This window comes from Pieris brassicae, chromosome 9 (genome assembly GCF_905147105.1).
Source record: "Pieris brassicae chromosome 9, ilPieBrab1.1, whole genome shotgun sequence".
Classification (NCBI taxonomy): domain Eukaryota; kingdom Metazoa; phylum Arthropoda; class Insecta; order Lepidoptera; family Pieridae; genus Pieris; species Pieris brassicae.
In genome coordinates, this window is record NC_059673.1 from 7,020,131 (window position 1) to 7,036,043 (window position 15,913).

A 15,913-nucleotide genomic window follows, 5' to 3' on the forward strand; every position below is an offset into this window, starting at 1 on the left:
GTAAACAGTATTGATTATATTTTCAGCCTACATAGTAATAATAAGTAAAAATGGACTATAAGTAAAGTATAGAAGCAAACAAATTGCTAGAGTTTGTCAGTGTACCTTTAACAGCAGGCAAGGCAGTATTTCCTCGATGTATTGCTATACCTACTCATACATTATTTTCGTGTATGTACTGTGAAACTTGTACAGTTGTGATATTTTACTTTATCCTTGATAGAAGTTATATTTAATATACGGTATATTATTAAATATAACTTCTATCGGACTATAAACATAACACTTTTAAGATATAAAAATGTGTTATGTTTATAGTCTGATTGTGTGTATAGAAGCGAACATAAATAAATAAGATTTTAGAATACCGATATCATCCAATCAATGATATTTAAACGTTAAAATGTAAGTAGTTTAGTCTATTGGTCTAGTGGATAACTAGGTTTTATTTCCATTAGCAAGATTGCCCCAACTAACTCCATTACTTCTATGACATAGATATTTTTAATACTCATTATTCGACTCCTACTTATATGGTAGGTAGATATGAAATAGATAATTGGTCATGGAAAGGCACAAGGGCACAAGAGTACTCCACCGCAAGCAACATGCAAGTATTAAGCAAACTGCATTTGTTTTCCGGTTAAAACTTATACAATCAAAGAGTGACTTCGTTCAAAAATAAATAAATTATTATTCATCATAACTGGGCTAATCCATTTATCAGATCTTTTAATAAATTGAAATTTCATTTATATCTCGAATATTGTAAATACAACAGTAATCAAGGCTTCAGAACCATCTTAAGATAACAAGATTTACTAGCAAAGATTGAGCTGAAATCGGAAAAAACCTGAGTACACAATCTATCGAGCTAAGTGCCTCCACCAATATTTACAGAGCACACACTTTCTTACAAATAAGTCTAGACACGACCAATTCTCGTAGACACACGACACATTTCGCTCTCATAAGGATATTTGATGTGGTCGTCATGGAGAGAGGTCCAATGTAATTGGTCGATCACAGGCGACAAGGGTGCATCCAGATTAACAGGGAGATCGACAAAGAAATGCAATTAAATGTAAAATAGGGCCGCTTTCGCACGATTGTTGACGCTGCGTGACAAATGGGGATGTGATTGACACTATCGGAGTGTTTAACGGTATTTTTCGGTGAAAATTCAAAAAGATTAATGTCATTTAACTCTGGTCGTGTTCGCAATTTAAGCATCTGTTCTTTTACAAATGCAAATACAGATTACTTCATTAAAAATATTATAATTGAATATGAATTTGGTAGATTTTGTTATTTTACTCAGAAAAGGCGTATATTCTATAAACCAGTGACGCACGTTACATTTATGAACGTACTTGTATGTTTTGTAAATGATATTACGATAGCGGTAAATTCTAAAAGTCACACGTTGAATAACAAATGATATTCAATTTTAAGGCATTTACGATATAATCAAATTCAAGACGATCAACACAGATTTATCTTTTTAGAAGGGACCAAACTTTTTACATTTTTAATTATTACTTTGTAGATTAAGAAAATTGTAAATATTCTTGAATTATATAATAGTTTTATAATATTTTTAATTAAAATAATATTGTAAGGATTTTAATTATTTTTCGAATATACATTTAAGAATATAATTCAAACGTAGTCATTTGAATTTATTATCGAACCAACTCAACGTAATACTTGTTTTAAAAAGTAAGTACGTGATCAGCTTTCTGTGCCGGATAAATTTCCATGTCTGCATCCAAAACATGGTTTCATCGCGATACATCACTGCATAAGCAAGTGCTTATTACTAAACACTTAATGATACACTGCTGTTGGAACGCAAGCCTGCGGTCCTAATAGATGCGCGTATAAACGCGCGGTCTGTAAATAAAAGTACAAACGCTAATTGCAAATAATACATAACATATTATTACATTTCCTGTTAACTACATCTGTGTCTTGTATCACCACAAACAATTACCTATTCAAAGAACCGTAAATTTAAACTCTAGGGAAGGCAGTTAGTGCACGATGAGCCAGAGATTTATGCATTTTAAATTATACTAAAAACGTGATGTGGTTTAATGTTTAAAATAGAAAAAATATATTTTCTACACTTTATTAGCATGATCATTCGAGTAACTAAAAACTATGTATATGAACCCTGTAAGGATATCACGTATCTTTATCTAATAGCGATTTTAAATTGAGATTTTTAACATATTGTGTTATGATATAATTTATCTTATAACTGTATTCGTTGAAGTAGTTTTACTTTCAGAAGAACTTTTAATTAATTAATTGTAAAGTTCCCGTCTACTTATACCTAGTCTAGCCATAAATACTGAAACAAAGAAAAAAAAATTCTATTGCAAATAACATTTATTACTTTTACAGCGTATACGTAACCCCGTTTAGATCGGGATTAGATGACGGCCAGTCTTCAGCTCTAATGAAATCCAGAAACCATTCTTGGTTATTGAACATGGTTTTGTTATGGGGCTTCACTTCCTTGTCAAGGTATCTTGATACACTTGTGCCGATGTTTTGATACCTTTTTCATAAAAGTATGGCTCAGTCACTCCTTCATAGCTATTACCCCACCAAACCTCACTGAAGTCGGACAGTGCCCACGTTGCACTCTGTAGACTTTGGAAAGCGTTTTTAGAACTTTTATCATAAATACGGTCATTTTGTTTGTTAACATGTTGCGCAATTGTAAATATTTTTTCATCCGTAGACAAAAAAATTATGTGACCTCCCTTTGCGTACCGCTTCAGTAGTTGTTTCGATTTTACCACCTATTCTTTTTTAAATCATCAGTTAAGAATTGACCAGTGCATCTCTTATAGACTACAAGTCCTGAGTCATCTTTTACGCGTCATGGTTCTATGTGTTATCTTCATCTCCCGAGATAAAATCTATTGCTTTCGTACAGGAAAAAAGTGGTCATGCATTGACCACTTTTTTCGTAAGAACACTACGTGAACAGCCAGATCTTTTTCTGTCACTAACAGAAGAGGTCCCGTTGTACCTATTAATACATAAACATTTCACTAATACCAAGCGTTTGGATCGTTTTAAAAATTGCATTTGGCTCCATACCTACCTAGTGCAATGCAATCACAGCTATTCTGTTCTCTTTATCACCACACTCCATTTTAATATCGTAAAATATAGTACAATGTACTGGCGCCAAAATGAGAAAGGCCCATTTAGATGATGAGTTTCTCGTCTCGAAGGTATAATTATCGAAAGAATATAAAAAAGTTTCTTCATCTTAACATTCACACCTCTCGCTATTCCTCTTTTGCGACAATCGCCTCGCAATGGAAAATTTATTGTGTCCATATAAACAGCTTTGAATTTGTTGTATTGCTTGTGAGGGTGTTTTAATTATATCTGCTCTTCTAAGACAATAATTAATTAAGCGGAAACGGAAAAAAGATGTTGGGGGTAAAAATAGTGGCAAAATTTTCTTAAAAATTAGTCCAAATAATTAATACTTTCAGCCCCAGCTTACTAACCTACCAACATAATATTATCGGCAACGCCAAATTTAAAGGAATTCTGTCTTATTTTTGATATCAATACCCTAGTAATCACTAAACTCGAATGAAACATCTCGCACTCAAAACGGTCCAAAGAGATTTGTACGATACTCGTATGAACATAAAAAAATTTCATACGAGATCATGTTTGTACTAGACGAGATTCTCGTAAGTAAGAATCTTCTTACTAAAATTTCGATGTGTAAACAGACGCCGAAAATTATCGCCTAGACCTATCGATAAATCACTGGCGATTCTCGTTTGACATAATCGTATGTGAGAATTTAGTTCTTGTCTGTATGTAAACATTTTGATACGATAATGCTATGGCGATTATTGCTGGTAATAATCGCGTTCGATTTCTCTCTCCATCTAAATGGCCCTGAACAATGATATAGAAATGACAGATTCTAAATTAAAATAATAATAGTAATATTTTGTTAATTTTAAATGGTTACAGTTATATGGCCAGACTAAGAGTCTGTTTCACAATGTATGGATAAAGTAGTCGTGAAACACAACAATAGTGTTTATCCAAGCAATAAGTAGTAAATAGCTTATTTGGAACTTATGTAGAACTTATCCGTACATTGTGAAACCTAAGTACGCTTACTGTATCCAAACGAAGATAACGATACAAAATATCATGAAGTACAATAAAATTTGTGATAATAAGATACAGAGTATCTTTTCACTAAACATCTTCAAACTTGCTTTAGTAATTCCATTAGCCAACATAAGTTTACGCTAACATAAATCGTGATATTTTACAAGGTTTTTCGTGCCAGAAAAATATGCATGTGTTTCTTTGCCAAACTTTGCACAATGTTCCATACAATTAAATTAGCAATAAACTAATGGCCGGAGTGATGGAAGAAGGTCAGGCCGGCAATGCATCTTCGGAGACAGTTCATCAATCAGACCGCCTTCATTCACATACCTACTGCTGTAATACTGTTAATGGCAATACACGTTTTGTTATGATGTGGTTCTGAATTGGCTTGAATGAGGTTTTGCTAATTTCCGGGTTTCAAATACGAATAGAGAATGGAGTCTTTAAAAGCGCATGACACGTAGCTCATTGTTGAAAATAAATTTCGTAGCAGCTACGTAGCAGGTACGGTTCGCTACGATCGCTTTTAATATGGCACTAACGTTGTCTAATAACATAATGTTTTTTTATGATTAAATTTACGAAATAAAATTAATGCATACATTTTAACTATCCTAAAAATAGTATAAATAAAGAAAACAATGAATCATTAAGTTATTACAATAATCATAAACAACTGTTCTTATTGTTATGACCTTATGATAATCAATTCAGCAATCTGAATACACCACTTTCATCGCAAATAAACGATCTACTATTATTACATATGTATATATTTTAAATGATCGATGGACCATAAGAGCGACCCGGTGGGGAGGCCCGAGGAGGGGGAGGAGTGGCTGGACTAATTCGAGTCACTGTTTTTTAATTTATTTCTTTTGAATTTAGAAGAGGTTTTTATGAAGACAATAATTTGAAGAATTGTATGGAAGGACCTAAAAACCAGACTTTCTTTTCAGGCAGTGAATGCTCCATATGTTCGTATCAAATAAAATGTGTAACGCAAAACCAGCCAAGAAGTGATAAATGTATCAAAGAAATTTTCTTAATTAGTGAATCCATACAAGTTTATTTTTTATATATTTAATATACTTTGTGATAAGTGGTTCGTACGATAAAGTGAAACATTTAAATTTCCCAACAATATTAATTTAAATTTCATTAAAGTGATTTAAAATTGAAAGGTAAGGTATATTTACACGGAGAAGTGATTTTCTTTGTGCAAAGAGGTGAGGGCGCGCAGTTGCACCCCATTTCTTGTTTGATGGCACGAGTTTATTATGGATAAGATATATTATATTTTTAATATTATTTATGATTTTTCATTCTATAAAGTAAATAAGTGTGTATCTATTAGAGCGGCTAAACATTAGAACGTTGTAAGGACTACGAAGTCTGATTGTAGTGTACACACGCAAACGCTTGGCGCTTGGCTCAACGCACGCATCAAGTGATTTTAGAGATTTTGGTAAGAACGCGCGTTACGCAGGCATTAGCAATACGATTCAAGATACATGAGCAGCCATTTTGTTGTACATTAAATCGTATTTCGTATAGAGTGGACATACGTTGACAAAAAAAAATGGAGGAAGATCATTTTGATGCGGATATCTTTATCAGTGAAATCCAAAAGCGACAAACTTTTTGAGATATATAAAGTCCTGATTAAACTAATTGGGAGGAGATAGTGATAATTTTTGTTGAATTTTATGATAAAAAACAATGCAACAAATAACCCATGAGTCAGTCTATGTGTTAGGTGTGCGCTCAATATACTCTTTGTCTCCGTCGTCGTCTTTTATAGCGACAGTAGAGGAGCCACACCCAAGCTTACCCAGTTCAGAAATGAACGTTGAACCACTTCGACGTACTGAGCCAGATGTATACAGAATACTCGCCCTGCTAACGCTGCCGAGCGCCTGCAAAGCGCGGTGTATGTATTCTACGAACGCGCGTCAAACGCAACACCGAACGCGCAATGTGTACTCGGTCTAAGAAAGAATTCAGATATAAAATTGTTAGCAACTCACTGTTGTAAAGTAATAGTACAGAATATACCTTTGATGGATAATGACGATAAATTCCTCAAAAAATCGAGTACTTTTTTCTATTGTATTAAAAAAAATCAAAATTATATTTCCAGAAGTCAGTACATAATGCTTTTACAATTATTTTCGAATATAGAACACCTAAGTTATTTCGGAAAGGTACGAATTCTAAAGTAGTAATGTGTCATGGGGTAATACTTTAAATAAATAATTATATTTCAAGAAGAAGAAAAAACATACATTAACATATATTTTTATCGTAAATCATATTATTAGTTATTGGCTGTAGAGGTATCCATACAAAACAAACTGTCGAAGCAATAATGCAGGCGGAATGACAGTTTGATTCACTTAGCTCGCGTTACGGTGTAACCTTCCATCAGGGGGACCGGGGTCCTAAACGACAGATGATTTTTGAATACATTAAGAGGTGGTTAGGTTTGAAGATATCGAATACTATAAAGTTTATTTATGCCTATAACATTGCGCTGGGCAACAAGTTATTCTATTAAGGCATTCTATCTCTGCAGCTGAAAGCCAGCAACAGTTAAAGTTTGTTTCGGATAATAATATTACCGATTAAGCCCGCGTATCTAGACGCGACACGAAGTATGACTTTATTTTATACCTTTTTAGTATTTAGGTATTTTATACCTTTTATATGAGAGATGGGAAGAAGTCCCTGAACAAAGGGAGTAGGAAAAAACTAAAACCACAGTGACAGTTTCTTGTTTCACAGCCTCACACTATGGGTCGTAGAAGAAATGGTGATTAGACTGTTTTTCTATTTCACCCTTATTTATTTCTAACACTCTATTGTGACGATATAAATGATATTTATATTAAAGTGACCAGGAAAATCAAAGGGTTTATTTTAAATGTAATTCCAGTGAATTTCTAAAAAAGTAAGTAATGATATCTCTTTTTCTAATACTTGGGTGTGATTGTGGTATTTATTTGACAAGATCCAGCACTAGAATTGATGGAGTTTTAACTCGGTTACTAAATTTTGTGGAATGTAAACAATATATATGAGTTACCATACGCCATTAATAACAAATATATATAATAACGATAACAATGATAGTAATAATTATATTACAATTAATGAAATTCTGTAATAATCTTAGTAGTAATGAGGTAAAATTAAGTAATTGTATTATTTGTATTCACGTCTATGATAATAAAAGCTTTTTGTTAAACTTTACCTAATTTAACTTCATTTAACCAAATTCCGTAAAGTTGCATATCATTTTTCGAAAAATAAGGTCAGAAAGACGTTTCACTTCTTACGTGTGTACAATAGTACACGCACATATTTTTTTCTATACGTTCTATGATGTTAATCATCTGCTCAGAAGCAATAAAGAAAAACATCGCGAGATATGTCGTCGGACCAACGGATAGTGAATTTATATAATAATAAAAAATATGTAATAATATAATGCATATTTAAAGTCATCAATGTTTCACAAATTATTGTTCATTCATACTTAGTTTTACTTTTAGTCAAATATATTGTATTGTAAGAAATTTGACATATTTATTGCGTTGTAAATTGTAATCGAAAAGTATTTTTTTTATATATAATTCAATGCTTTTGTATTAATATAAGAGGCGGAAAACTGTCTGCCCCTTGACTTATCGGCTATTAACTGCCGCATTTTCATACACATTAGACTCCGCTGCGTTATAGCACACGTCCATTCTATTTGTCTATTACGTCAAGTAAACAATGCACATAATTAATATAGATATTGTATGTGGTTGAAACACGTGGTTTCGCAATTTGGAGGAATCCCTCTGCGGTATCTGCAGGTGATAGATATAATTATGTCGCTATAATTATCCTAATAATGCATAATGCACGTGTTAATATGAGAATGTATTTAATGTGATTTTATTTATATTACAGCAGAATTTAACGTGCTCTCGCATCTATGATTGTGATAAAGAGTTTTCTTTAGTTAAAGAATCATTTCATAGGAAAAGTCCTATGACATCAAAAACATAACTTGTAAAGAAAACGAACCGCGCTACGTATGTCTTCTACCGTAAACCTACTTATAGGACCTTCTGTATAAATTAATACGTAATTAGATATCGATGACAACTTGTAGTGGACCATATTCATATTACGAATCTAATACGTTTTAAATAAATACATTGGCTTGGCATACATTACGTCAGTCAGTCAGTGAGTGACAAAATTAAGAAATAAGAAATTTGAATTGAAAATTACTGGTAACGAAACAGGCTTCTATTATTATCAACAACGACGTTACAGGGGATCAAAAATACCCTTAACTGCTTCAAGAAAAGGATAGTATGGCCGTGCCGGTTTTTTGCTGGTCTTGGCAGGGTCCCAGATACAATATCGGTATATTCACTTTTCATACAAAATCTTATTCATTCACGAATGGGAATGGTGATAGCGCTAAAAAATTTATAATAGCAGTGAATATAAAGTGTTAGTACCATAAAAGTTGTATAATAACGTCCTTATTGAAGATTTAATTCTTAAAGCAAGAAATTCGTAAATCAATAGCTGAGCGTATCTCGCTCTGCACAGGGCCAGCTTAACGCTAATGTATACTTTTAGTTGTATGACCATATGTAATTACTTTATTAGTAATCATAACAAACAAATATACAGTATTAACTATTTTCTTTAAAGAAAATTAACACAAATTTAAAAAGTTTGGTCCCGGTGGTAGTATTTCCTCGCTGTATTGCGACACTTATTCGTTCGTCTCTACTCCAAACGGAACAAAATATATATTTGCTGTGCTATTTTCCGCTTGCTCTGCCGCCGTCCTAGCTTTTTGGTAGTCCAAGGAAGGTGAGGCAAACGTGTCCACACAAGTAGCATCCAATGCCAAAGCCCGTCCTATCTTCCAAGCGATCAACGACATCCCATCCGGCCGCTTGTAATCGTCTCTTGCGATGCCTGCTAGCTCCAAAATGGCTGGAACATTGACGGCGTATAATGTCGTTCAGCACGGCGCGTGACCTGGGATGAAGTGTTTTTTTTTTGTTTTTGTTCGTTTTGTTATTCATAGACATACATAATAATATCATAAAAGTCTTGCTTTGAAATATTTACATTCGCAAGGAAAAGCCCATTAATATTACAAATGTCTACTTAATTTTAAAAGAAAAAAAATATCGTCTTGGCAACTGCACTTTGATCTTTTAGACTATAAATGCAAACCTTCTAAATACCTAACATTTCCCCTTTTCATCAATTCAACCGCAATACTCAATACGTCCACACGAAATCCCTGAGCCGTGAAATCCTTTGGTTTAAATCGTTTAAACGCTAAGCAATGCTTCAACACATCGACACTGTTTGTTGCGGACTTTTTGTAACCGGATTAAATTCCTCTAAAGCCTTTGGCATCTGCCTTGCTTCGTGGAGCGTAAAACATTGGGTGCGCTTGAGTTTATATGAGCTATTCCAAATATTAAGTATTTTAAATAAAATAACTTTGTCTTTATCTTCTCTTTATAAGCAAACCTTGTATAACTGGGACTGACGAACAATATAATGGAGACCTATTGCCATTACTTTCTTGGGTACGAAACCTTTTTTTAAATGATAGGTGGCAAACGGGCAGGAGGCTCATCTGATGTTAAGTGATATCGCCGCCTATGCACACTCATATTGCCAGGAGGCTCCCAAGTGCGTTGCCGGCCTTTTAAGAATTGGTACGCTTTTTGAAGAACCCTAAGTCGTATTGGTTGGAAATACTTTTGTTAATTTATGAGTAATGGTTTTTATGTGTTTATATTCAATTTGGGAACGTTATTGCGGTTCCTGCATCCTAAAGAGAGTATTTTCGGCCAGTCTAACTCGCCTCAGGTCCCGAAGGCCTCAATAAAGTTGTATATTGTATATACAACCTTAGCGGTTGGATTAACTTTGCTAACGCGTTTGACGTTGTCGCAATGATTGTAGCCGTAGAAGTCGCTACAAATTCGATTTTTTTTGGGGTTTTTATAGTAACTAATAAACATAGGTCAATTTATATGAATTCGATTGTAGAAAGTCATATTTAAATCTACATAAACTAACGAAAATACTTAATTAATAATATTTTTATAAGTTAGTTATCTCCGTTTTACGTGCACTCACACGTCGCGCCTTCAACAGTATTTCAAAATTCTACCAAAATAAAATCATACTGATTATATGAAAAACCCTAAAATCGCGCAAAGCGGGTTTTATGTAAAACATTTTTGTAAAGTTTAATTTATCATGGGTTGATGCCACAGCGTGGACCGGCGTCACGCCGCTTGTGACAAACACACAGTTCATAAACTGCGTAGTTGTAAAAAGTGCTAGATTCTCGTGTTTAACAGAGCCGCTACTGTTTATATAACTTTTTAACCAAAGTATGGAGGAACGAAAGTGTTGCTCTTTCTTCGACCTGAAGGTATCTTCGACTGGTCGGACCGCTGATGGTTCGGCCAAATAATACTACTTAGAAAGTATTGTACTATATCTAATTTGTAAAATTTGAATTCCAGTATAATTTTAAGTGGAAAAGTTAGGTTCAGTTAAGGTAGTGTGCAAATTTACAGTTAAATTTGATTTCAAGCCACAGTTGCGATGTTATACACGACACACACATTTACTTATATACATTACTTTATACAAAGGAAATTAAATTATAAAATTTATTCTTGTAATTTGTATTGCTTCAGTAGATAGGTACTCAAGGTACTCATATTATTTACTTGTGTGAACTTTATGTTTTTTTGAACTACTACAGAGTATGTCTACTGTATGACCAATGCACCCTTGTCGGTTGTCAGGCGTCACGCATAAATATTCGCGAAATCCGCGACTAACCGTATTGTAATTTGCGTTATAATTTATTGCCTAATATCATTGGACACTTGAAAATTGAATTTAATACGTGATTATTAATAATATTTTATTTTATCATTATCTTCGATATCTTCTTAATAAAATAAAAATAAAGAGTATTTACAATATTCTTAACCTACATAGTAATAATAATAATAATGTTTCTTACTGGAGGTTGACCGTCAGTCTTTTGAAGCGTGTCCTGTGCCAGATACAGCTCTTCCGCAGTCGCAATACCTCTCCCTAACGTTACAAACCCATGATTTTTACCTTCTACTACCACGCCATTGACCCTGGATTAATTATAATTACTTGAAGGAGGTGGTAACGGTCATCGCGTGGTCCAGGTACATAAGTATTCATTTTTTTAACTCTGCATAAATTCTTTCGACATTCCAACTCGATAAAGAACTTTCTCGTTAAAGACCTTCTAGATTAGATTCATTTCTAGATTCAAGCCTATTCAATTAATCTTAATTAATTATAATAATTAAAAATGGAGCAATATAATGATGGTTTGGTCCCCGTGGCAATGCTGGCAGCATGTTCTCGCCGTATTTGCGATGTTTGTTGCATTCCTTGTTGAATGTATTCATTCAATGCACTAGCCTTGAGGTCACGGCACTAATCTTCCAGGCGACAACTTAATTCTTTATCACTGCATTTCAACGCCACGGCCAAGAGTCTCTACTTCAAAGGGATAATTTAAAAAAAAACAACGGCGCTACAACCTTTTTAGGTCTTGGCCTCAGATTTCTGTATCTGTTTCATAATCATTTGTTAAACTAATAGGCAAGTAGGTGATCAGCCTTCTGTGCCTGACGCACGGCGTAAACTTTTTGGGTTTAAGGCAAGCCGGCTTCCTGACGATGTTTTCCTTGACCGTTTGAGCTAATGTTAAATGCGCACACAGAAAGAAAATCCATTGGTGCACTGCCGGGGATCGAACCTACGACCTCAGGGATGAGAGACGCACGCTGAAGCCACTAGGCCAACACTGCTCTCTCTGCGTTTGAATGAAGGCTCAGGAATTATTACGATGTGGCGATTACTATGAGATGCGTGCGCAATTCATTACGCAACCAGTTCAGACGGCGACCGCGGGACGCGGTAGCGCGGGGGAGGACTAATTGTCTTTATTTAGATTATTCAATAAAAGTTATTTATCTTATGTGTGTACTTATTAAATCTAGATTATCTATAATTTTTCCGGTGGAATTAGCGACATTTAATGGGCAAGCTATACGCATTAAGCACACACATACGGCGTTGTGTTTCTATTGGGAGAAAACCGTTATCATAGCTCCGTAGTCATTTCCAAACATTTGCCGAATAGGATCTTATTACCTTGTAAACCCACTATCGTTAATTCGTATAAAACATACATATACTTAGTACTTGGAGTCATTTTTTAAATAATTTATTACTGTTTTTAGGAGCTTAATCGACTGCAAATTTTAGCAGACAGCTAAAAGCCGTTTGCTTCAAGTTTTGTAGCTTTAATGAGTGAGGTTTAACTTATAGTAATTAATTTATATGTACCCCCGTATGTTACTTTTTTGGAGTGACAACACTTTCGAGTAACTTGGAAAATCTTTTGTTATATTATTTTCAATTTTGACAGTTATTATTTATATTAATCTTACTTCATTGTAATGCATATTTGCTTTAAATGGATAAACATATTTTTATTTTATTATAATTTATTTTAACAGTAGATAGACCAGGTTAGCGAAATAGCGGCAGAGAGTGGTACAGTGCACACAGAAATGGCACACAGATACCAAGGAGTGAGCATTTTAAAATTTAAAACAAAATCATTCAGACAAGGTAATATGTCATTCTTATTTGGTGATTACGTCAAAAAACTATTTACTTTTTTACATATATTACCCACACATTGTCTATGCTTGAAAACGAAATGCATTTCGAGGATTCCTACAAAAATTAATACGTTTATATACTATTATTTTCGAGAGCTCTGCTTACTTTTGCTAACAAAAGGAGGTGGGGGGGGGGGGGGGGTAAATTGCAGTATATTTGCTTACGTAATACTTGAACGGTTGTATTCAATTATCTTAAAAGTTAAATTAAGCTGGTCACCCTTTTTAAAAGTATCGTGTGGGATGCTGGAGGATGTTTTAAAGTGGCTTGTTAAAACCATACATGCTCAACATTAAAGTTAGCGATTAAAACTTTTAGATAGCTTAATTTTTCAACAGTGTCTTTGTATGGAGAAAAAAGAAGTACCTTTTAGTGAAATAAGTAGAGAAAAATTCTAAACACAGAGAATAAGGCAACAATTTAAATAGCAATTACAATTCTACGGAATCTCGAGATTGGCTGTATAAGTCCAAGCCGGGCTCAGCCTCACGGCAACGCTCGCTGTGTTGACATCGTTAACTTATTAGCCGAAGTCAAAAAAGCTAATAAAGACAATAGATTATGGGACGACTCCAAAAACGATTATTTTTTTTACTACTATATTTTATTTAAATTTAACAATATAGATAATATAAAACGAACATGTATATTTTTTAATCTATTTTTTCTACATATTTTTTATATTTTCCCTTTGGAGTAGAGACTCTTGGGCCGTGGGGTTCAAGTGCACAGGCGCTAATTAAGGCGCCTTGTATATAAAACCCGTGACCCCATAGCTGGTGCTTTCTTTGCTCAAGGAATAAGTATCGCAATACAGTCAGGAAATGATATCAACGTTAAAAGTACACTTTACAACTTTTAAATTTGATGTTTTTTCATTTATTTTTATTATTATTTTGTAGGTTAAGAAAATTGTATATACTGTATATTTGATTGTAATTTTTTTTATTAAATATTTAAATTTATAATACTTTTTTACCGGATTGAAACTATTTATATTATTGTAATCTTAAAATTATTTTACATTACATTTATTAAAACAAAAATTCCGACATTTCTTGTGTTTTCTTTAAATGTGTAAAATCTATGTTAACAAAAGACTATTAAAAAGAATCTATTTAAATTTCTTATATAGATATATTTTCATTTATATATTAAGATGATAAGGTATAAAGATCTCTGTTTAGTATATTAATTTAATACCAATCAATCAATAAGTACTTTTTGGTTCATTTTGTCTAAAGGTATTGTTGTGTTCTTTACTTTACAAGTACTATTTAATATTATATGATATATATAAGATACCTTACTTCACTTTCCGTCCACCAATTTGTCCAATACAAATCTTGATCCTTGATAATCACTGGAGCGAGTATTCGAGGTATTCGAACTGAATTAACCCCTTCCTTGGCGTGATGGAACGATGATTGATTTCTGTTTGCACTGAGGGTAGATCGCAATTTAATATCTTATTGTTAATCGGGAAAATGTTGATTCAGATCCTTTTACGCACTGTGCATATACATTATTTTTTTAACTGATTTTAGAAGACCCGATGTTTTTAAACCAATGCCTGTGAAGTTTATGAACACTTTATTTACAGCAGAAAAATAACTTGAAAAATAAGACAAAGGTGTGTAAATTGGCGATGTCAACAGAGGCGTGTCTTACAGCTAAATGTAATATCTAATATAATGTTAGATAATCCAAAATACTTAAAGAACTTAAAATTACATTTAATATACCTGCTATGCATTTTAAATACTTTAAACACTGAAGATTTCGTGAAAAATGGACAAATTAATTCTATATATCATACTCTAAGTCATTCATTAAAAGATAATGGTTGTTGTATATTTTCAGTGCCTTGTTTTCTTATCATACGTATCTAATGGTAACGAGTTTTATCTATAGAGATTAATTAATTAACAACACTCTATGTTTCAACTATAGAGATAATTTAAAATCGCTACAAACTTACTACAAAACTCAGACATTTTACATATACCTACTATAATCTCTCTTCTTCAACGCTAGCTCATGTCTGAATTTTGTGGTCAGCAAGAAATATCTGAAGCGGACCGTTTCCACCGGTTTCTGTCCAGCGTCTAATTACACTGTAGTTTTAAGGACTTAAAAGATCTATCTGGTTGATAAACGGGCACGTCATCTTTTACCTTCTGTGTTACCAACAACGAACAGTTTCTCCACCTTCTCATCGCCTCTGCGCATTAGAAACCACAAAATATTACGAACGTATTTGAACACAGATGTGATATTTAAATTTTGCAGCGCCTGTACTAAACTATGAGCAATATTGTTTCATTATTACTTTGAATTTATGTAAATTGTAATGGTTTTTATTGCAGTATTTGACATCGAAAGAATTCCAACAAAATAATTTTGTAACTTTATATAAGTTATTTAAGTCTAAGTACCCAAAATATTGCACGTTATTCATGAAAAACATATTTTAGCAGAAAAATAGTACTATGTAACAATAAAAAGAGTTTTTTGCAATACCTACTAATCACTACATTATCTTTAAATAGATGTATATTGTTAAATAGAACAATTAGATAAATTTGGCGTCGCAGTGTATTCGTCAGGATGGCCGAGCGGTCTAAGGCGCCAGACTCAAGAGAAATCTTGCCTGTGAATCAGGTTGAGCTGTTCTGGTCCTCTCTGAGGGCGTGGGTTCGAATCCCACTTCTGACATACTTTTTTATATTTTTAACAATTTTTTATTAAAACTATCAACTATACGCAGTTTAGAATTTTTTAAAGTTCTTTTTGTAATCATATTTTTTATATTTAGATTTCTAATTTTCCTACAATAGGATTATATAATAATATAATTTTCCAACAACAATCTTTCGAAGTTGGAACCTCATATGACACAAACGCAATTTTTCTTATTATAATT

General features: G+C 33.2%; 1 non-coding gene across 1 annotated transcript; it reads left to right on the forward strand.

The window, feature by feature from the left end:
- Window positions 1-15,591: 15,591 nt before the first annotated feature.
- Window positions 15,592-15,705, forward strand: Trnal-caa. The gene is made up of 2 exons: window positions 15,592-15,629; window positions 15,661-15,705. It is a non-coding gene; the product is annotated as a tRNA-Leu (tRNA).
- Window positions 15,706-15,913: the final 208 nt, after the last annotated feature.